The sequence below is a fragment of the Amphibalanus amphitrite genome, unplaced genomic scaffold (genome assembly GCF_019059575.1).
Source record: "Amphibalanus amphitrite isolate SeventyFive unplaced genomic scaffold, NRLGWU_Aamphi_draft 000205F_arrow, whole genome shotgun sequence".
NCBI lineage: Eukaryota > Metazoa > Arthropoda > Thecostraca > Balanomorpha > Balanidae > Amphibalanus > Amphibalanus amphitrite.
Window position 1 is genome coordinate 642,897 of NW_024881700.1, and position 22,700 is coordinate 665,596.

Here is a 22,700-nt window from a genome sequence, read left to right on the forward strand (position 1 = left end):
TCTTGGAAATTGTCGACATTCGACCTGGAAATCGGCGAAATTTTGCCGTCAATGACCTCTGGTGACCTGACTTTTGACCTGACCAAAAAAGTGACCGAAGTGATTTCGTCATTATTTTTGGCGCTCTTTCGAACGCCGCCTTCCGCGTATCGCTACGTGGCCCAGGAGCCGAGTTAGAAGGGGACCCCCCCAGCAGGGCGTGGAAATCCAGGACCCCCAGCCGGGCGCGGGTTAAAAAACAGACATTTGATCAACCGTCGAATCCAGTAGTTCTAAGCATAGGTAGGTGAAGACCCTCCCTTGCATTGTCCAAGATTGGTGAAGGATCCTTCACCAATCTGAAACTTTGGTGAAAGGTATCCTTCACCAAAGAGATACGTTGCTACACCTATGCGGTCAGTGACGTGGTGCGCCGCCGCCGGCGGAAGGCAGTCCAGTCACTGTTCCGGTGTGATGTCGGCATCGGTGTTACAGTGGAGCCGACACGCCACATCCCGGCCGGCCGGCGGCACAGCTGCGGGAAAACTGCGCCTCCGTCCATGCCCTTCACCCGCTCGTACCCATCTAACCCACCACCCCGAGCCACGCCGACCCGGGCCGACCCGGGCCGACCCGAGCCGACCCGGACACCGCCAGAGACGCGCTCGATAACATCGACACCGTCCTACTCAGCGGCACGAGCGAACGACCGATGTCACCGTCCATCCGCGGTTCGTCTCCATCGATCGTGACCTACCCCTGACGTGTCATAGTCGGGATATCCACTGCAATCAGTGTCAGTACATATTCCAGCGAACCAACTCGACGATCACTCATCGAGTTGTTGTCACATCCTACTCCGAATGAAAGACTCATCAGTCCGCCCTATTCCCGCTCGGGAGAGTAGAAAAGGGCGTGCCCGTGACCTGAAGCAAGCCTCTGATTCGACCGACCGACCGCGCGCGCATCGACCCGGCGTCGCTGAGTCACCGAATGGCTTGTCGCTCGGTCTCAGACCACCCGGCGGCGATTACTGGAACAGGCGCAGCCCGCCTCCGCCGCACACCCGCTGTCTCTCAACGTATACAGACGGGCCGAGTCCGATATTAGACCTCTGTTAGTGTGGTGAGCGGGTTGGCTGTGTGTAAGGGTTACTAAGGGCGTCTCGTCGTATCAGGCTTACAAAGGACTTACAGAAGGGCTTACAGTGTGAGAATTACGAATAAAAATACCGCCGTGGATTTACGGCTAGCTGTGTTGCCGTGTAGGCGTTACGGAGGCTAGTGGAGCTATGCTAGGGTTACATAGTGCTATGATCCCGCCGTGTTAGGGTTACGGAGCGCGCCGTATAGCCGTCGTGTTGGGGTTACCCAGGGCCTCCGGTGTGCAGTATCGACCGGCGGCGTGTGGGGCGCCATCGCTCCGTACCACCTGCCGCCGTTCGAGCAGCGCCGTACAGCAGGGGAGCCGCCGGCTGTGGGGCCGCTCGAGCACGCCCCACGGTCACACCGGTCGGCAGATCGATTAGGGTACCTGGGCGGCGCGGAGTCGGCGACAATTCGCCTCGCCTATTCTGTCGGCTCGACGATTAGCCGTCCCCGTCGGTCGGCCAGTCCGTCGAGTATGGCCACTGGCTATCTACGGGCCCATCGGCCGGGCCAGCTCGCACAGCCGCGGGCGCTGACAGGCCGCCACAAAAGATAACACCATATATTTATAGACATCCGGTCGGCGGCCACAGCTCGTCGAGCTTGGGGAGCGTCCCCGGCTGTCAGTGGGCCGCCGAATGGAGTCCCCAGCCCGGCGCCCTACGAGCGCGACCCTGGCGCTGCCCGCACCACGACACGGCTCGATCCGGCCGATGGAAAAACTCGCGCCGAGCCGCTCTGAAAATAGGCCTCATCATGACGTCACAGCGTGGCGCTGGGGCAAAAAGGAGGACCGGTCGACGCGGGCCGGCGAGGGGTGCGGCCGGACCGACCACCGCGCCGCCGACGCTGGAAACGACCTCTCACTGCGCTCACCGTAACCGGAGTCACCTCCAGCCCGGTGAGAGCGCGCCGAGGGCCGCTCCGTGCGATACGTATCGGGGGAGAAGCGGCGCGTGCCGTGTACCGCTGCAGTGAAACGGTGCAACGGTCCGTCCGCCCCTGGAGGCAAGTCTGATATCCCTGTCTGATATCCACCGTAGCCTGTGAACGGCCGCCCGGGGCGGAGAGCGCTGCAGCGGGGTGCCTGATCGGTGTCCCAACTGACCCACAGTGCCGACTCACGACAGTCGACTCACGACCAAGCGGACCGGTTCGTGACTAACGACACGCCAGTACGCCGCGACCTCACGGCACACACCCCGAGTATGTCTGTGATTCAGCGCCGTGACTGACACAGAGAGACGGCAATCCCACTGCCACGTGGCGCGCACCGCAGCCCCAGCGGCGGCTGCTGCAGGCGGCCCCGCACCGCGCACACGCAGGCGGCTCCAAACAGCGCTGTGCAACGTGCGGATGACGTCATCCAGCGTCGATTGGACGACCATCCGGGTACGCCCACTGAAAACAGTGGAGGTCAGAGCGGAACCAGAGCGCCGCTCTGCCCCAGCCGCCCGTGACGAGTAACTCGGACTACAGATTACGGTCCGAAACTCGAACAAATCACTACAGATGACGTGTTGCTGGCCGTGCGGATACTATGGAAGCGAGGTGATCTAGCTAGATTCTAGACAGTGTCGAGATGAGATGAGTTCCGCCTGCAGCCGTGATGTGCCGACAGAGCTGATGAATGAGGTGGGCGGAAACGAGGCCGGTAAACTGAGGCGATCGCGGAATCGATTCGTCTGTTTAGTCGCTCGCCACTGATGCCACAAACTAACATCAGAGGTGAGAGGGAGTATCAATCGGGGAAAAGGGGAGGGGCACTGGATTCAGCGGCGTAGTTATCCGTCAACAACTGGCCAAATCGCGCGCAGTACCATGTCCCAGTTCCCCATCGACAGTGCATTCACCTTCTACAGGGTCTTGTCCCCGTCTCGGACACCCGCTGAGGGCTGACAGACAGCGCGTGCATACAGTCAGACAACCGGCAAAAAAACCACTCGGAATGTGGCCTCAGCCAATCCGGGATCACGGCACTGCGGGCGGCCCCACCGCCCGACCCAGCCTTGAACCGGCGCGCGGTGGGGCGCTGTTTCCAAACCGCCTATCACCAGCCGTCTGAGACCCGGTAGGGAATGGCGAGCCTCACGGAGCCACCAACACGGTAAACAGCGGGGTATCTCCCGTCGAGAAGCAGCGACAGCCACCAGGCGGTTACGTCGGTTACGTCGGCGGCGACGGCGGCGCGCCGGGCGTGCAGTGGCGCGCGTCGCCCCTCCACACAGACGCTAACAGACAGCGGCAGATGTAAACGACCCCGGCCCGACACAGTGGGCGGCCTCGTTTGGGCCCAGAGGAGTACGGAAAATCAGCCCAACCGAGCCTCAGGGCACTGGGAGACAGGCGGGACCCATCGGTGACCGCGCACTCAGCGGCTGAATGGACTGACAACGGCCGGCCCGCGGGGCGGTCGCTCGTCACCACCCGCCCGCGCCGCGCCGCCGGCAGTCCAAGGCCAATTTACGCTAACAGAGCGGCCACTTGTGCCGCCAGCAGCGGCGGCGCCACGCCGTCAGCCGGAACGATTAGGCCGGTGCGCCGCGGCGGCGGCCGGCCGGCTGGCTGACCGGCAGCGGTGCCAGCTGTCAGCTGGCAGCCGTCTCATGAGCGGCCGCCAGCCGCTGAAATCGGCCCGCCTGTGCGGCCGGCGCGTACCGGCACAGCCGGCCGGAGGCGGCAGACGCGTCCGGTGGCCGGCGCGGCGCCGCTGTGAAGTCGAGCCTCCAGCTTCCTGGTGGCCTCGGCAGGGGGTCTGAGTCACGGGCCGTCGCACCCGCCCCGCCGGCCTCGTCACCCACCCACCGGCACCGCCTCTCCGTGTGACCGACCCGCCGCAGCAGCCACCGCTCCCATGGGCGGCAGGCTGCAGCCCGCAGCCCGCACGGCCACCGTGCAGGCGGGCAGCGCCCCTGGCCGCCGCCGTTCTGCAGGCACGCCCATCCGGGACAACCCAGCACGGTGGGCGGGGCGGTGACCGACCACATTTCACCCACGTCAACTCTCCTAACCTCCTGTCTTACCTGCTCTCCGTCCTGGTGTAGAGTCGGTGACATCACGTCCTCCGCGCTGCTTCTGCTCCTTCTTCGCCTTGTCGAAGGCCTTCTGACTGGCTCGCTCAGACGCCTTCTGCGCCGCCTTTCGCTGTCGTCTGTGCTGCAAGCGCTTATCCTTCATCTTGTCTCCATCACCCTCTTTGTCACGCTTCTCAGCGGCCTGATCCTTGCCGTTCGGCGTCTTCTTGTCACCCTTTTCATGCGCATAGTCAGGCGCACTCTTGGTCTTCCCGAGCAGTTTCCTGCTCTTCTCGAGCGCCTTGACCTCAATACACTGCGAGGAGCGCCGCTTGTGCTCGCGGTTGTTATTGCGGTTGACGCACTCCTCGCAGATGCACATGCTACCGTCAGCCTCCTCGGGCGCTTCCAGCAGGTTCTCCAGCGAGTAACGCTTGGTGAGCAGCCGCTCCTGAGCCGAGCCGGGACTGACAGACGGCGGTTCGCGCCGATCTGACTTCAGTCTCAGAGACGGCATGCGGATGGGGATGCGGGAGCCGGCGGCGTTCACTGGCGATACAACACGCTCGGGAGGCGAGCGCACGCCGTTCGGAGGAGGCCGGATCTTGGTACCGGCCCAGAGCGGCGCCACACGCGCCTTCTCGGCGTTAGCATTGAGAGCGCCCGAGGCGATGGAGCGCGGCAGCGTGCCGCTGAGACCCAGGGTGCTGGTGGCGCGGGTCAGCCGCTGAAAGGCGCCCGGGCGCGGCGGCGCGACCTGTGGCCGCTCGCTGGTGGAGCCGGCCCGCAGGGTTCGGTTCGGGTCGAACTTGAGGTACTGCCATTCCTGGACCACACGGTCGTCCAGATCCGAGGCAGATCGACGGAAGAGCGTGTCGCGCTTCTTGCGCAGACGGTCACTGAGCGTGGAGATGTTCATCATGACCATTGTCGCATCGTCCGTGGAAGCAGAAGGCACACGACAGACTCACACACGCACACTCGCCTCTCACCCGGCGCGCTCACCCTGCGTGAGAAGCTGACGTCACTAACGGACTCTACACAAAGGACGGCGGCCCAGCCGCAGCGTCCGGGGACTGTCCACAGGGACGGCCGCACCGCGCAGCTCTCCACCAAAGGTCAGTCACCGCCGCGCGGCAGCCACAAAACACCACCACCTCCTCTCGCGCCGTCCAAAAAACCTCGGCGCCGCTCAGTGGCCCCAATTCGGCTCTCACTCCAGCTCCACTGTATACCGTCGCCGCTCCGACTGTTTCACCACCGTCACAAACACTCACTAACACAGCGCACGGCGGGCGCGCGACTGCTGCGGAGGCCGGTCGCTGACTGGGGCCGCGGGCCGGACCGGGCCGCGCGGCGGCGGCCGCCGCGGCGGTGGCGTGCGGGCCGCCCGGCCGGGCTGTGACTCACCGCCGCTCCACACGCCGCTTCCGGCCGCCCGACCGCCCGCTCTCTCCCCGGCACACACTCGCACGCCGTCTGCGACCACTGTCGTACCGTCGGCCCGGACCGTCAGTTGACCTGCCTCCGCGCCGACTGCCGGTGCGTCGCCACCGGGACCGCCCGGCTGCAGCGCCGCGTGCCAGCCGCCCACGTGACTGGCGAGCGTCGGCAGCGGCGGACGGCTACCGTCGTGACCGACGACCGACCAGTTTCTGTTTACGGTGCAGGGGGGGGGGGGGCGAGCCGTTCGTCGAGCGGTGCGACGAGTGGCGGGCGAGTGCAGTCGAGGCCAATCGGAGCGCTACCCCGCAACGCTGCAAAACAAAGCTGCGGGCGCCGGCGCCGGCGGCGGACGGGTTGGGGAGGCGGCGGCAGCGGCGGCCAGCTCCAGCGTTACTGAGTACAGTGTACGTGTCGCGTCAGAGACGGCGGCGCAGTCAGCTGGCGGGTGCGACGGGCAGCGGCGCTCCAAGGCCGCGCGCTGCGTTCTCACGACACGGCGCTGGTACGCGGCCCTGGGGCACGGCCGGCGGCCCTGGGGGAGCTTCACGCGCCGCTGCCCCGGCCACGGCCGACGCCCTATCCGCGACTTCCCGGTGGCCAGCCGTCGCCGGTTGGACAGATAGCTGTTCCGGTGACCGGACGTCGCGCAGCGAGCGCCCGGCGCCGCTGGCGGAGCTGCTCCCCCGCGGCGCGCGCTGCAGCCGCCTCTGCCGCCGCCGACATTCACCAGCTTACCCTCGCTGATGGCGGCCGAGACACATGTGGTCGACCGGCGGCCGCGGCAGCCGGTCCGCAGCAGTCCGCAGCCGGTCAGCAGCGAGCAGTCAGCAGCAGACCGGCACGCTAGGCTCGCCCGGCAGCCCGGCAGACCGCTGCTCGCCGGCCCGTCGCTCACCCGGCCGTGACCGAGCCAGCCGCTGGCAATGCACCGCGAAACGAGCGGTGATAGGCGGCGCCGGCGGTCCCGTTCACGGTAAAGACGGGGTAAACAGTCGACGGCACGCCTCCCCTATCCCTCACAGACTCAGCGCCGCTCTCCGATAGAGATCCCAGTCGGCGCTGATAGGCCGAGATGGGACTGGAGCCGCCGCTGGGTTTGGGCCCAGTCCGGCGCCGACCAGCGAACCCGTCCGTCCCGCGTGGGACAAACAAAACACGACCCGCAGTGCAGTCAGCTTGTGTAGGTGGCAGCACCGGCGCCGAGGGTGGGGTGAAGGGTGAGGTCGCTCAGCGACAGCAGCCGCGCGCCCGGCGCGCACCGACCGTTGATTTATCGCAGAAAACAGACCCATTTTTACAGCGCCTTTCATGTGTGTTGACAGTCAAATAATCGTGCATTCAGAGGTCGGAGCACGTCGAGGCGCGGCGGGCCGGGGTCAGCCAGCGGTCGAGGGCCAGCGAGAGCCGCCGTGCTGCCTCTGAGCGGTGTGGTCCTGTTTATATCCCAGCCATCTGTGACTGGCCACCTCCCCTGCTGCACCCCGGCCACTGTATATTATGATCGGCCATCAGGCTGGGTGGGGGCCGCCGGGGTGGAAGGGAGGGTGAGCCCCTGCTGCCCCGCAATGAACGGGTGATGATCACCAGAGTGACATATCGCGGCGTCACGGCCGTAGGCTTAGAGGCCATCGCACGACCCAAAGGATGTCAGGTAATTCGTTCGGATATACAACAAAGCAGCATCTGCTTTTGTGCAGATTAACCAGACAACTGGAAAACACGTTCATGTCGATGTAGACAAATGTTGATCCAGTATAAATGGGAAGGAAAGCAGCACACACTCGATTTTCGCCATGAAATCCCATCAGCAAATACTGCCTGCTGTTAGCGTTATATCAATCAGATGGGTCACTGGCCACTGCACAGACTGCACTGCACTCTTGCGAAAGCAACTGAGCATTTTGATGAAAAACATAGTTTCTCTTTGGGCAACCACCTGAGCTATCAAAAGCCTCAGTCACACAAGAGACACATTAGAACCCAGAGGTAGCATATTCAATCGTCATCGAAGCAGATGGAACCACCTTCGAACAAAAGTCACCCAGCAAAGCCGACACAACAAATAAACGAACGGCATACCTTCGCCCCAGGTCGGTGACAGCTGACAAGAGCGAGGACAGGCTGCGAGCACAGCACCGCGAGGACACCTCAGGGGGGACAACCGATCGAGGACAGCCCGGCGAGGACAGCTACACGAGGACAGCCGCCAAGGTAACACGACGAGGACAACGGTGATGCGTGACGCTGGGGCGTGACGCCGGCACCGAACCGTGACGGTCGCATAGTGACGGACCCGGGACCGGCACCGTTACGAAACAGGAGAGGCACACAAAATAGACACACCAACCGGTGAGTGTATCGAAGTCTGTCCTGTTGTTGCCCTGTTCTGATCAGTCTCAAATTGGCACATTGGCATCTGCCAATGTTGACGTAGGCCACACCCTGACAACACTAACAAACACCTGTGTGGTGTCAGCCCTCCCGACTAGCCGATACTGCAAATCGAAGCCCGCCCGGTAGCTTTTATTATCGTGGCGCATCGGCAACGTTTACACTGCCAAAATCAGACATTGCCATGACTAATTCCATTGAATAGCAAATAAGACCGATTTCATTCGTCCCTTCCCTTCAGGCAGGAGGACAAACATCCCATCTTTGGCCCATATGTCTGCCACTGTTGGAAATAATCAGCCGATATTCGAACGGCGTTGCAGTTCGGTTCTGCGCGCCGCAGCCTCTCCCATGACCCCTCCCCACCCATCCACCGCAGAGGCCACGCTGGCTCAGCCGTGCAGGCATGGTGCAGCAATGCACCATGATGCAGCGAATGAAATGCCACTGCACGGGCGCCCAATTTGAACTGAGCGCGCGCAGTGGCCCAGCGCCGCACCCCACGCCGTCCGGTGGTCAATGCGGGGCCGTTGGACCCATGCTGCGTGATGACGGCGAGGGAGGAGGGGGGGGGGGCGTTCCCCGGGGGATGGGTCGGAGTCAGGGGTGGGTGAGTCACACTGCACCTCACCTGGGGCCGACACTGGCCACCTGGTAGGGAGGAGAGCCGGGGGAGGGGACAACACGCCAGCAGTGGGCGGAGCGGCGCGGGCCACGCGGCAGCAGTAATGTGTTGCTGAGGCCGGCGCCAAAGACAACAGTGGAGACGCGTCCACCGCTGGGTGACAGACGACCGCCGGGCCATGAATGGTCCGCCCACCGGGGACAGAGGGACGGGGGGGGGGAGCGAGAGGAGCCAGCCGGCGGGCAGTGCTGACAGTAGGAGAATGCTCGGGATACAATATGTTTTTTTCAATTATCTCACATTCCACCGCTGCTAATTCATTTGTTTTACTTCATTATAGTACAACAATTACTCCAAGCATGACTGGCGTTCTGCCAGTAGAATGCTCCGGTCATCATTCACACCATCTTATCCACACCAATCAGTACAGTCCCAAAACAACTCACTACCAGAGCTCAGCAATCAACACAGCAATCCGACGCTGGCAGCACTGAGCCCTGACCCCATATCGAATAACCTACACTGCACTCAGAGCTGCTCTCATCGACCGTTCGACCGCCCAGCTCACCCGTCAGCGTCACGTTACCCGGTGATTTAACCGGGCACTCAACCCGCTCCAGTGCTACATCGATAAGCCCAGCGCGATACACATGCGTCAGGTGGCCGAGGTAGCTCACAGAAATCACGCCACATCGACTCAATGCCAACTGATATATGCGGAAAATACCACACAACTGGTTCACGACAAAGCTGCCCGGCGCCGTACGATATTTCCTTGTCCTCATGCCCTTCTGAAAGCCAGGCCAGTGCACGATTATTGTGCAAACGATTAGAGATATTGAAGGGCAGGTTCAGGACATTGCGCTGCTGAAAACTGGAACGGTGCGTCAGATCACGATGGTGGGTATCCGTGCCGAGCCGCTCAAAGTTCTCAGCACGGCGTATCTGCCTGACATACCGTCACCGTCCCTACTCCGTTATGACAGGACCGGCCCCTCGCGAATCGCGATGGAACCGCCACGGCGCAGCGAGCTTGAAGCGGCCTCTGGGACTCCAGTCCCCATCCCCTCTCCCTCATCACGGTAAACATTAGACCCACGTCCCCATCTATCGGCTAGGACGAGAAGCTCGAGTGGCCGTTCGAGACGCAGCCTGGCGGGAGCTGCAGCAACTAACATTCGCCCGGTTGACCGCGAAGGAGCGACGATTAGACGAAATCCCCGGCGAAATGATCAAATCCGAGGTGTCTGGGACTCAAAATATCACGCAAAGCTCCTATCGGTAGCGGTGAAATGTCTGACGACAATCTAGTTCGTACCCAGATGTCAGCACAATCGCAGAAAGGCTGACCCGGTGCAACAGCCCTGTATGACATTTGCAGTATCGGAGGGGCGGGGAGGGTTCCAGTCAGTGACTCACTCACCCCCCCCCCCCTGCACAGCACGTCACCGTGCAGCCGCGCCAGAGACGCAGTTCGTCCAGCCTTGAGGGGCGGCGGCAGCGCGGCTGTATCTCACTGATCGGTGACTCAGCCAGCCGAACTGTCCACAGACGCTGGACGGTCGCCGGCGGTGGAAAGCTGCAGCCCCCGGGCTGCACTGAGTCATGGCGATAATTTAGTGCTACGCTGACGTAACTTAACGAAATATTTTCGATGATTATCTATGTCTGATAGGTAACATTCCTGGCTCAGGCTATAGCTAGTGTCATTTGCAGCATTTTTCTAATAGCCGATTCTTAGGTAATTTTATACATTCTGAAGACGGTATAAATTAATCGGGATATGACAGCTGGCAGGTTCACAATAGAACCACTTTAACATTTTCCTGAGAGCGCTCCTGATCACAATATTACGACAGAAAAGTCGCTAATCCTCCAACACCCATAAAATCGACTTCTTATAGGACCAAACACCGAGGAAACCATAACCGACCTTTCAATGCGACATTTAGTACCGAACCATAGATATAAAGACTACCAAACACACCACCAATGTCCAGTTAAAATCTGACACATGTCTGCGCCACCAGTACAATGCATGACGTAAGTCGCGGTGGCTTACAAGTTACACGGACCCACCCTAACCGCCCCGCGCTGTCAGCGGCGGGCTCAACTCGGTCTCGGCAGACTGCGGCTCTGTAAATGCTCGCCCCAGTGCTTCTCTGCACTCTGTCCCCCGCCCGTCACGGCTGATGACCCGGGGCCGGGGGACGGGGGGGGGGGGTGAACAGCCCCTCGGGGGTCCTATCAGCTACAGAGTCGTCGGTCCTTGTCCAATGCCCACAAGTCTTGGCCGTGCCCGTCTCTGGGGAGTTGCGGTGGGTTGTTGTAGATGGCGCTGAGGTAGAGCGAGTGGATCTCGGCGGGCCGACTAGTTCAGGGCGGTGACCACTAGGGGGCAGCCAGAGCACAAGCTGTACGATACCCACCGACCCCAGCTTCTACTCAGATTCAAGCTCAGACTAGTTGCTCTCACATACGCAACGTGCAGCAGTTAGACCATACAAATGCATGCAATCAAAAGCCTGCAGGACAATAGTCAGGATCGAGGCGGGACACCGTCAGGCTGACCTGACCTGCCCGGCCCCGACAACCAAAGGAAGCTCTGCGAGCGTAGTCCACTTCTGCAGTATGTACAGGTGGGCCAAATGCTGAAAGCTAAAAGGGATGCAGATTGTAGTGTGCACGTGACGTGCCCATGTCCCTATGTCCCATACTGCACCGTTTTGTCCCGCCAGACGATGCCGCTCTAGCTCGTCAAACATATCAGCGATTCAGTGAGCCCCGACTCTCACTCTGGCGACATTTTATGAGCAAACTTGAACATAGTGGCTGAAAGTTTAGTAGTTGTTCCTAGCTTAAAGTCGAGGGCAACATGAGACGTAAAACATGCACTTGTGAGAGAAGTTCATGACCCTTTTGCATAAAATGTAACGCTCAATAAGCTTGAACCATGGCCATTCTAGACTAAATGGGAGAGCAAAAAAGATTTACCAAGCTCAAGTTGCAACTATGACAATTCACTCCAAGCTATTCATGCGAAGTAAAGAAAAAGAGGCTGTCGCAGTCTCTCGATCTGGTATAGGTGGACACTTCAGCCGGTCTCCCATTCGCCGAGCCCATTATAGCCAGTCATCCGCGACCGTTTAGCGCCGTTCTGTCGCAGCTCCTCGATCGAGCATAGCTGGGAAATTCGCCCATTTTCGCAGCTGATCCCGGATAGGTTCTGCCCTACGGCCTGATCTCTCACAGAATCATGGTCCATAAATTCATCGCCAGAATAATTCTGTCGCCCACCGATGATGGAGGGTGTAGGGGTGCCGGCGATCTCTGGAGATAGAGGTGGTCGGCTCGGCGGGCGGTCGGCGCCCCGGTCGGTCATGGATCGCTGCTGCTCAGACTCCCACTGTCAACAGTGGCCGTCAGCGGGACCGTCACCCCGTCACCGAGCCGGCATCTGACGCAACGCGGCGCCGGCGGCCGACGTAACCCGCCGTCATGGGAAGCGGGCCGCCGGCGTGGGCAGATGGCGTCCGGCGTACCCGCCCACCGACACAGCGGCACAGTCTGGCGAGACAGCTACTGAACCGCGAACGGCACGGCAGGCCCGACACAGCTTGGCGAGGCAGATCCGGAGCCGAGGATCGTCCAGCACCCACTCACCGACACAGCTCAACGAGGCAGCTCCTGAACCGCGGACGGCACGGCAGTCCCGACATAAACCTAGCCAGGCGGTCCCGGAGACATGGACTGTTCGGCGGAATAGAGGACAGCACCTACAGTTTGCGGCCACATTAGCGATCTACTAAAACCGACATGATAAAAAAATGACCCAGAATATCAGCAGCGCAGCGAAATTGGGGAGTGTGCGCGCGTGTGAATCAATCGATATCCAGGTCGTATGTAGGACTACTAACCACACTTGGCACCAAGGCGGACGAGTAGCACATCATTACCGAGAGCCATGTCGTCTACGGGGGACATGTGTCCTACCGCCGACCGATCCGGAACGGCGCCTGTCCTGCCCCGGTCACCGAGCGGCGAACAAGACTCCGGCACAGACTGAGAGCTTCACCGAAACACCGATCGAAACGGGCGCCGGGAGACAAGACGGCACCGGCGCCCCTGCCAGTCGGGACGGCAACAGAGATCGCCCCAGGGACAGGGCGCCGGCGACCATCAGGCGCTCTGTGTCAGATGGGACGGCAACCGAGGTCTCCGCGGAAACAGGGCGCCGGCGCCCCTCAGACACCCCGTGTCACTTAGTCGGGACAGCTAGAGAGACTGCCCCAGGGGCGGATCGCTCCTATATCCCCTGAGTAGGCAGAGCGTTCGGCGAACACTGATCGCTGTATAGTTTTCTTTCTCGATTACTTCCTACTCCTGCAGTCAGGTAAACTGCGGCAATCAGCTAAAGAGCTTGAGGCATAACTACCACAAGAGTCTGAGGCACACAACAAAAACATAGAAAATCGGCCAGCATGCATATCAGTGCACAAATGGACAGCAGTCCACTGCCGATGCGTGCTACAAGCACAAGGTCTCGTTTGAGGTCTGGTAACAGTCCCAATAAATAGCCAGTGAGTAGGATTAGTATCATCGAGCGCAAAGGTAAGTCAGCATCAGATGGTACTGATATTACGAGTACAAAGCATGCAGGGGCGAGTGTCGCGGCAATAACGCTCACAACAGTGCTCATTGCTTAACCAATGTCAGTCTCAGTCAAAGTCAGCATGTTAGTGCCAGCTTTCAGGCAATAGGTAAGGGTTGACAAAATCTACTTGAGATCAGACGGCTCACCAACAGCATCAATCACAAATCGCTAGCACCAATGAAGCCACTGAGAGCACCGAGTCTCGCCATGAATCACGCCACGGCTAGTGGGCAGTGCTCTAAACAACTCCGATGGACCGCAGCTCGGTCATGAGTCGTCACCACGAGCACCATGCGACTTCTCTGAACACCACTTGTGTTTATAAACAGATACAGCCGCGGAGCCGAGGCGAGCCAAGAGCGACAAAAAATGACGGCCCGGTCCCGGCGCAACACAAACAAGGTCATCCTATCTCCGCTATCCAGTGTCTCGTTAAGGCCATGCGTTGAGCTGGAGTACGCCACATTGCTGCCATACAGCTGGGCTCTGCGATACGGCAGACGGACAGACAGCCCAGCTGGAAAAATCACGTCACATCCGCCCGTTACGCCATCGGCAGATGTAATGTTGGGCGTCATGGATCGATCCGTCGGGGAACACGACGTACTAAGATCATAGGACTTCGTGAAGCAGCTCTGACGGGCGACTTGGGCGGGGACGGGGTCTCTGCAAGTCGCCGGCAGTGTGCCTGTCTAACTCGGTCAGACATCAGCGCGGCGTGGCTCGGTCAGGACTGACGGCAGAGCATCTGCTGTCGCCTAGCGGTGCGCACTGCCGACCATACCTCACCAGACAGGTAATGCACCGAGGGACTCCCTGAGCTCCGTCTGGGAGCGGCCTGCGTCAGACTGCGCGTCACGGCTGTAGGAGATATAGCCCCAGGGGGCGGACGGCCGCCGCCGAGTCACGGCCCATCACACGAGTCCGCCCACGCCGCCGCTGACTCGAGTGTTGACTCGGCACAGAGTCAGCTCACTCTCTCGGCGGAGTCTGGGAGTCTCCCAGTGGCCAAGGCCAGCAGGTGAGCGGCGGACGGCGGCCGACACCATACGGCACACGGCGAGCTTCTGCGCCCGCGTGGGCAGGTAAATAATGATTTAGTTGAGCCTAATGGACAGACAAATGCCTAATGATTGGCTGAATCGATTTGCACACGATGTATGTCTATCCGGTATGTCTTCACGCACTACCATACCCCGACACATCTCTTTAATCATAAGTGAGCTAATGCAATAAATATTACGTAAGAAACTACATAGCGTAATATATAATTGTAACTTGAAAAATAATGGTTATTTGCTGCCGTCACGGCAGCTTCCGACAAATGTCGGACAGATTCAGACCGCATCGCAGAACCAATCAGAGATGAATGCACCAGGTGTATCCAATACCCATCGAACAGCGGCGACCTTTTGGATAAATCAACATGAAACAGAGATAAAACCAACATTAAACAAGATAAAACCGACCACCTAGGCCATAGCTGCCGTCTCTCTGCCACTGTCCGGTATTGTCCAAGGCCGTCTCATGTGACGCTGGATGCAGAGGGTCACCGATCCCCGATCCCGCCAATGACGCTCCCGCCTCCCGTCCACGGGGGCGTCACCTCCCATCGGCCGACAATAAAATGACGGCCTAGTGGCGCGGCTCCATCAAGAAGGGGCGTCGTCGGGCGGGTCGGTCCGCTCGGCACTTCATCGCTCGACAGGCCGGGCGGCGACCGGATCTGGTGGGCGGTCAGACCGGGACCCGAGTCCGGGACGACGACGTAACCGCCACGGAGGCTACTCACGGTCGCTAGTACAGTACGGTGGTAAAGCGTCGTGAGTATAACCGTGCTGTACTGCATTCGACAACGGCAGGCGGCCACAGGTGCACGCAGGGTCCCAGCTGAGTGGTCTACTGTACCGACTGATGATTACAAGGATGCCGGGTCCCAGTGGACAGCGCTCTACCGATGGATTATGACCTCTGGTCCCAGCTGATTGGTACAAACGTACTCGGGGTCCCAGTTGATTTCTACCGCCCATCGTACGGGGGTCCCAGCTGACTGGGCTAGCTCGTGACGCCCGATCACGGTCGCCGGGCGGCGGCAGACGAGCCGAACGAGCCACGGCGCTGGCACGCTGCCCCAGTGATAAACACGCCGACTCCCAATGATCCAGGGGAAATGCCGGTGATGAAAGGCGCCACGCCCGTTTTGTTCAGTCCGCGGGACAAGGGTCGACGGCACGAGCTTCACTTGAGTAAAGCCGTGGCCCTAGCAACCGATTTTGCGTTTGAGAAAGTTGATGACGACTGTCAGCGAATCCCAAGGTGACCTCACTGTTTGGTGCCGTTTTCTAACCTACCACGTTTCACAGAGATCCGGTGGCTCAGAAACTTTCAGCGACTCCATGAATAAAATATTGTGCACTCTGAATATGTATGCGGATAAGTTACTGATTCGCCGGCGGACGTGAATTGGCCCAGGTTGGCCGGTTGGGTGCGTCCGGGATTTGAGCCAAGCTGCTCAGTCACACTGGGGCAGGTCAGCCGGCAAGCGGCATCAGAGTTTCATAATCGCCTGGTCAAATCGTCCCAGGCCAGCCGACTGGTCGATATCGGGGGTATATTATCGCCAGTTGGCCGGTCGAATTGGCCCAGGTCGGGCGCCGCGGCCGGTCGGAGGTTTACATTCGCCGACTGCACGATCGTTTACGACATCTGCACGGAATGAACGGGAGCGACGGCAGTGTTTCTACAGAGAGCCAGCGATTCATTGGTGACTTCCCCTCGCCACTCTATTCTTCCTTACAAACGGAGTGCACCACACACGAGGGCAGCGTTTCAGTGAAGCGAATCCCTCCAATATTGTCCAAGAAGCGCGTCAACAAGTCGTCCATCTTGTAATCACCGGCTGCAGAGACGCCGCACGTCTCGGTTCGAGGAACATCCGTCAAACCAGAGAGGACGTTCGCAGTAGGCAGAGTCTGACTGGAGCGGCCGACACACGGACGAGCATCGAACTTAGATTCTGAGTACAGCATCCTACCTAGGTTCGGCGTAACCACGGAGCTAACATACCCTAGGTTCAGTCTAATTAGCAGTCTGCTCAACCAAGGAACAGTATGAATGCTGCGCTGTTGAAAAGAGCTCGACTCCAGTACTGAATTGACAAAACTAGACACAGGCCAAGTATCAAACGATCAAACCAACAAGCCAAGATCCAGTCCAATTACTGGGCTGACAGAGTAAATAGTCTGCGCAAGTGTTTACCCAACAGCATGCGTGCTGCTTAGGTCAAGCCGAGGTTAGTGAACTGCAAAACATTGTAGATGTTTCAAATTGACATTGGAGTTTGCGAGCGAAACTGCATAGAACTGAAGGCTGAAGCTAGTCTGGTCTGAAGTTGCGCAAGGAACTTCCATCATTGGATATTGTCTTGCCTGAGTACTGAGTTTCTGCGCAGCGTTTACCAACTTTCCAAACAGCCTAGTCCCTGTACCTATCGACCCACTGACCCCCAGACAGCCAGCGTTTGTGTACGGACGACCGTACAGCTCCAGACACCAATCACCGTGTCCAGTGCAATCTGTCAGCGGCGGCTGGTCAGTGGGCTGTCAGCGGGCGACGGCCGCCGCTCGGCGCCACGGCTCTGTTTATGAGCAGCGGCGTCGGGGGCGGTCGGCGGCACACCAGTGACGACACGGCCGCCATTCACATGACCTGTCGGTCATTAGTCGAACAGAGCTCGCCGTGCGCGCCCGGCCGCCAGACTGAGCGCCCGGCCGCGCTCAAAGGTGCCTCGCAGCCGCCCCTCAGGCGATCCGTTCGTGTCGTCAGGGCGATTGATTGCCGATGATCGGCACGTCTGAGCCCGACCGACGCCAAAAGCCGCTGCCCACACCGGTCGCTGACGTGGTAGCCACCACAGACGAACGCCAAATACACCGCGCCAGATGGGGACACGACGATAGCACGACCAGGTACACAGATAGCACGGCCGACGACAAATAACGCGAGGGCTGTTTCCCACTTACCAAGTGACCGTTTTTACAAACGCGATGCTATGTTTGCTCTCAGCTTACAATGACAACATGGGAAGATTGGAGCTAAATCAACTGGTCACGATGATAGCTTTGAATATTTGAAATGAGTGACAAGCAATAACACGTTTGGAAGCGTCGCTTCACGCACATCTTTACTCTTCATTCGTTCCAAGGGCAGGTTGAAATCAACAATGTAATGAATAAGTAAAACATTTCCCTACAAATGTTCGAGGAAACCATACACCGACCAAGGGTCGATCCCATGCTTCGCATTTACGAATTAGCCCATCCTTCTCCAGTCATCGTTGACCAGCGTTCGTCTTCCCCCCGCCTCTCACACTGCACCCGGCATCATTGCCCCTCCCCACCCCGTCCGGTCCGACATTGTCGATCAGCTGACCGCCCCACCCCTCTCCCCACCGACCCACCTGGCGAGCCCCAGCGTTTCAGCAGGCGTTTGAGGCTGTTGTTGCGCCGGAGCTGGGTGGCGGGCGAGGCGCGACACGGCGCCGCCGGCTCCTCCATGGGGCGGTGACGGGCGGGCGCACGCAGCGCGGCCCTGCGTTAGCCCGCCGGCCACCAATCAGCCGGCCCAGCCGCTGCTGGCCGGCTGCAGCAGCGCCGCAGACCCGACCCAGCCCCCACTCACTTAATTGCACCGGCAGCGACGCGACTCGGCGGCGGCGGCGGCGGCGGAGGGCGCGCGGTGCCAGCACCGGTCGCCGATCACTGATAAAAATAGGGCCGCCGCGGTGGGCCAGCTTTTGATTACAGTGCGCACACCAACTCAGCAGCTAATTAATCGAGGCGCCGGCGGCGGCGGCGGCGACCCGCGCCAGGTCACGGCTGTCGTTCGACGATGGCAGCGACGTTCACTGTCGAACCACCACACTGCTGGACCACGGAGGACACTGGCCGACCGACCGACCCGCGGCGGCGGCGGCGGCGGCGGCGTCCGGCGCACGCTGCGCGCGGAGAGCGGGCAAGGTCAGAGTGCCGGCGGCGCGGCGGCTCCGCCCTGGGCCGGCCGAGCGAGCTGCACACGCGCCGTCTTCCGACGAGCCCACTGTATACACTGGCGGCGGCTGATAGCGACCGCCGCGCAGCGAGTGCCTCCGCTCGGCGCCGAGCCGAGAGAGAGCGGGCGGCGGCGGCGGCGGCGGCGGCGGCGGCGCGGCTCCACCCTGCGCCGTCCGGCACCCCGCACGCACAGTCAGCCTCGACGGCCAGCCCGGCCGACTCCATATATGTCACCCCTCATGGCCAGGTGCCGTGACCGTGGCGTCGGTCGGCGCAGCGGGTGGCCGCGACACTGGCGTCTTCCTCAGACACAAACGGAGCGCTGCGGTCCGCTCGGCGTAAACCACCGAGATGAGGAAGTGCTCCGAGCGGCGTCGGTCCAGTTTTCCAGGAACGTGTCGGGCAATCAGTGCGACAAGACAAGACAGCAGGCGGCGGCGCCGGTACGTGTCGCGAAATCAGAGCGGACGCACCCCGCTGTACGACCCACCGCAGCACGGCCGGCCAAGGGTGGCACAGCAGACAGCCACGGCCCAACACCGCACGACCCACAGCCCGGCCGCCAGCCGCTCCGTTCCTGCCCATGGCCCTCCGTACCGTGTCCACCCGCTGTGACCGTGCCCGCTCGATATCCAGCCCGGGGCGGCGCTGTTGTGTACACCGCGGCCCCCGTCCGCCCGTAGCCGGCCTCCGCGCCCTGCGGGGTCACACCCGGCCCGCCGCCGCCGACTGCCAATCCTCACTGTAACGGTGCGGCCGGCCAAACGGCGTGCCGACATCCAATGATGAAACCCGGCGGCGGCGAGGCTCCGGCCAGACGCTGACGATACGTCTGCGCGCACTGAGATACAGCGTGTTTCGCGCCCGTGTGGCGCGGGCCGTTTCCTGGCAGCCGCGAAGTGTTGAACTAAAAGGCTGTTTTTAGTCACCCTGAGCACCCGTTTTTGGTCTAAGCCAGCCCTAAGTTTGAGAAGTTTTCTGTTTTATGAAGGGAATCAAATCAGTATTAAAATAGAAAAGCATAAGGAATACTATGGCGCTATGCTTATATTCCTTGATTCTACTTCTAGCACAGCTTGATTAGACAGCGTTTTATGTAATAAAAGAATTGCGACTTGCAAACCGCCCCAAGGCTCATACACGCGAGTAGCGCTAGTTCCACGGCAGTCCCTGCCGCAGGGAAACAAACGTCTGTTCAACACGAACACCGCGTCTTCCAAACTGAACCGGCAGGCTGGTTATAAAACGAACAAATTACCGACTGCCTTGGCTGAACGACTCGACTGAAAGTCCCGTCACCTGACAGCCACCCCTGTAGACCAAGACGCATAGCCCCGCGCCGCACGCTAAGTGCCTGCGGGCATGACCGAAACCTGCCAAGAATTCTCAGATTGTCCTTTCACCTGACGACTCGACATAAAACCGAAACGCGGCACACAGGTATGGCATCATATGTCGGGAACCTGAGGCGGCACCGTCCCGTGTTTGGGTTGGTTTTCATACCCATGCTCGTGAGCGTAAGTTCCCAGTCATTATATCTAGCCCCACACTGGGTCACTCGCGGGACTGTCCGACACAAGGCGAGGCGACCTCAGGATACCTGGAGTGACCCCGAGTCTCCACCACGCTTGAGGCCGTCCGCCCACCTCATGGAGAGGCGCCGTGCGCGTCCGTCCGTGTCGACCGTTCTCCGACTCTCGCTGGGCGTGCTAAGATGACCGATGGTGACAGCGGCGACCCTCCCCCTCCTGGGGCGACACCGGCAGTCTGAACCGACACACGATCTCGACACACGACCCCGAGCGAGCGGGCGTGGGCCGCGGCCGGCGCGCGACGACCTTGTCCTCGCCGTGTGGCCGGTCAAATATTTCACATTCACAGGCACGTGGAGGGAGGGACAGCACGGTCAGGCGGGGTCAGATCGTGTCTAATTAGCTGGTCTGACGCGGGTGGGACGTGACCGGCGGCCACCTCACCGCCATTCACTCCCCGGAGAGCAGACATCCAGCAGACCAGCCGCAGTGAAATAAACAACGCCAATCGGACGCGCACAATGGACGATCGAAGTGCCAACTATAAATAACGGGCGGCCTGTCTGATCGGCGGTCTCCACGCGGCACCGGCCGGCTCCGGTCTCCGGCTGCCTGGTGCGTGGGAATCGAGCCGGTGGCGCTCCAATGTGCCGTGAACTCGGCGAAGGCTCACGTGGCGAGCACGCGGCCCGGCGTTGGCCGTAGATCATCGAACACCGCAACAGCGACCGCAGATATGAGTACCGTAAAGTGGGGCTATTTGAGACAGTGGGGCTATTTGAGACAGTATTTAAAATCGCTATAAAATGAAGAGCGTTTGATTTTTATGAGATATTTTTGCTCAGGAAGGTGTGGAACCGAGCAGTAACTCGCCTGAGCAAAAATTAAGCATACATTTCAAACGGTTTTTATTTTATAACAATTTTAAATACTGTCTCAAATAGCCCCACTGGCGACGTACCTTACGGTACACTCGGGGGCAGATTGATGTTCCACCATTCCCTACCCATCGGGCTCCCATGGATCAGCAGTGGCTGCTGCCAGTGTTGCCTGCCCTCAGCACTGCTCAGCACTGCCTGCCAATGCCAGTGCTGCCAGTCCTGCCACTGACAGCAGCCAGTGCGGGAGCCATGGGAGCCCGATGGGTAGGGAGTGGTGGAACATCAATCTGCCCCCGAGTGTACGTCGCCGCAGCCACTGGGCACTGGCGGTCTCAGCTCAGGTCATGCTTCCATTCACACAGGAGCGTCTGTCCGGCGAGCAGCGCCCCGGCCTCGGTTCGTCCGCCCGGCTCGCCCACACACCGGCCTTCTTCGTTATGGCCTTGTCCTTCAGCGGCCCTCCTACCTGACATTCGCTAACGACGCCGAGATGGAGACACTTCCCCGGATTGGCGGCAAAAAAGGAAACGAAGGGCGGCCGCAGACACCGCCAACCGACCTGCTCAACAACGCTGCTGTGGCGACAGTCAGCTGTTTCCCAGAAACAGAGCTTTCGTAATTATAGCGAGAAGTTCTCTCACTCTAAGTTTCATATGAAAAGTCATTCTGCTCACGTTCCAGCTCTTATGAATATAAGACAAAGCGTAGAGATACCACACCGAGAAACGATGGGGAACTACAGCAAGACAGGCAACAGTTGCGCTTTTTAATGCATCTGGAGTTGTCGGTGAACTGCGATCAATTACCCCAAATACCTGAGTCAAACAAATAGGCATTAAAATTGGATTAGCGACCAATGCTCAACATCAAATCCGTTTGTGAAGCGATTTATTTGCCCATATATCTGTGGTGAAAGCTCCAAACACAAACATACATTAAATAAATGTCAAGAAAGGAAATGTAAGCCCGTCATTAGTCTAATGCTTGGTAATGACAAACAAACGGAGCATCCCTGCAAAACACACTTGCATTTTTGGCCTGTATCTAGGCTGAGTGTCTTTCATATCCCCCATTCAGGCTGCCCCGATGAGCAACGCTGAACAAACCATCCACTTTAACATGAATATGACCGGATAGTCTCATGTCACTCGCCTATTTTTTGCATATGCGAAAGCGTTTCGATATTCCGGCATGACCGCCGGAAGCTGATATAATCAATGCTCAAACATTTCTAAAAGATAAAGTATGAAATGCACACAGGAGTGAAATAGCTGCAGCTCGAAAAGTATACAACTAAGTTTTTGGGATCGGATATCCGATCAATCCAATGACTCCATTCAGGAGGTCGTCCGAGGGTAAGCAGTAAGCACCCTCAGTATTATGACGCCCCACCGCGGTAAGACGCCTTACAAATCAACAAGCCGGATTCATTTCACACCTGACTTATCAACGGTAGCAAAGAAGCACTCTCAAACTCCAACTCAACGGTCGCCCACTCAGCACGTCACGCGTATAATCTGTTAAGCCCGAGGTAAACCACCATCTACGTCATAAAACACCTTGCTAATAAATACCAACCACAAGAAGTCGCTTCAAACGCGGCCAGGGGAAACACTGTCCCACTCCACGTTCCGGTTCAGTGCGGTTCATTGATTCTATGACGCACAAACCTCCTACCTACATTATTCCCACATCCGCCGGCGATGGATATTGAACATCAAACTGACAGAACACTCACGCACAGAGGCCATCACCGGGAACGAGAGGGGGGAGAGTGACATCTAGAAGAGGCGAGAGGATGCGAGAGGAGGAGAGAGAGAAGAGAGGGAGAGAGAGGGGAGAGGGAGAGGAGAGAGAGAGAGAGAGAGAGAGAGAGAGAGAGAGAGAGAGAGAGAGAGAGAGAGAGAGAGAGAGAGAGAGAGAGAGAGAGAGAGAGAGAGAGAGAGAGAGAGAGAGAGAGAGAGAGAGAGAGAGAGAGA

The 22,700-nt window shown here is 59.4% G+C and overlaps 1 protein-coding gene across 19 annotated transcripts in view; it reads right to left on the reverse strand.

The window, feature by feature from the left end:
* The window catches only part of LOC122385013 (rho guanine nucleotide exchange factor 11-like), a 146,743-nt gene that overhangs the window by 53,322 nt on the left and 70,721 nt on the right, over nucleotides 1-22,700 (reverse strand). The gene's annotated exons all lie outside the window — the stretch shown is intronic.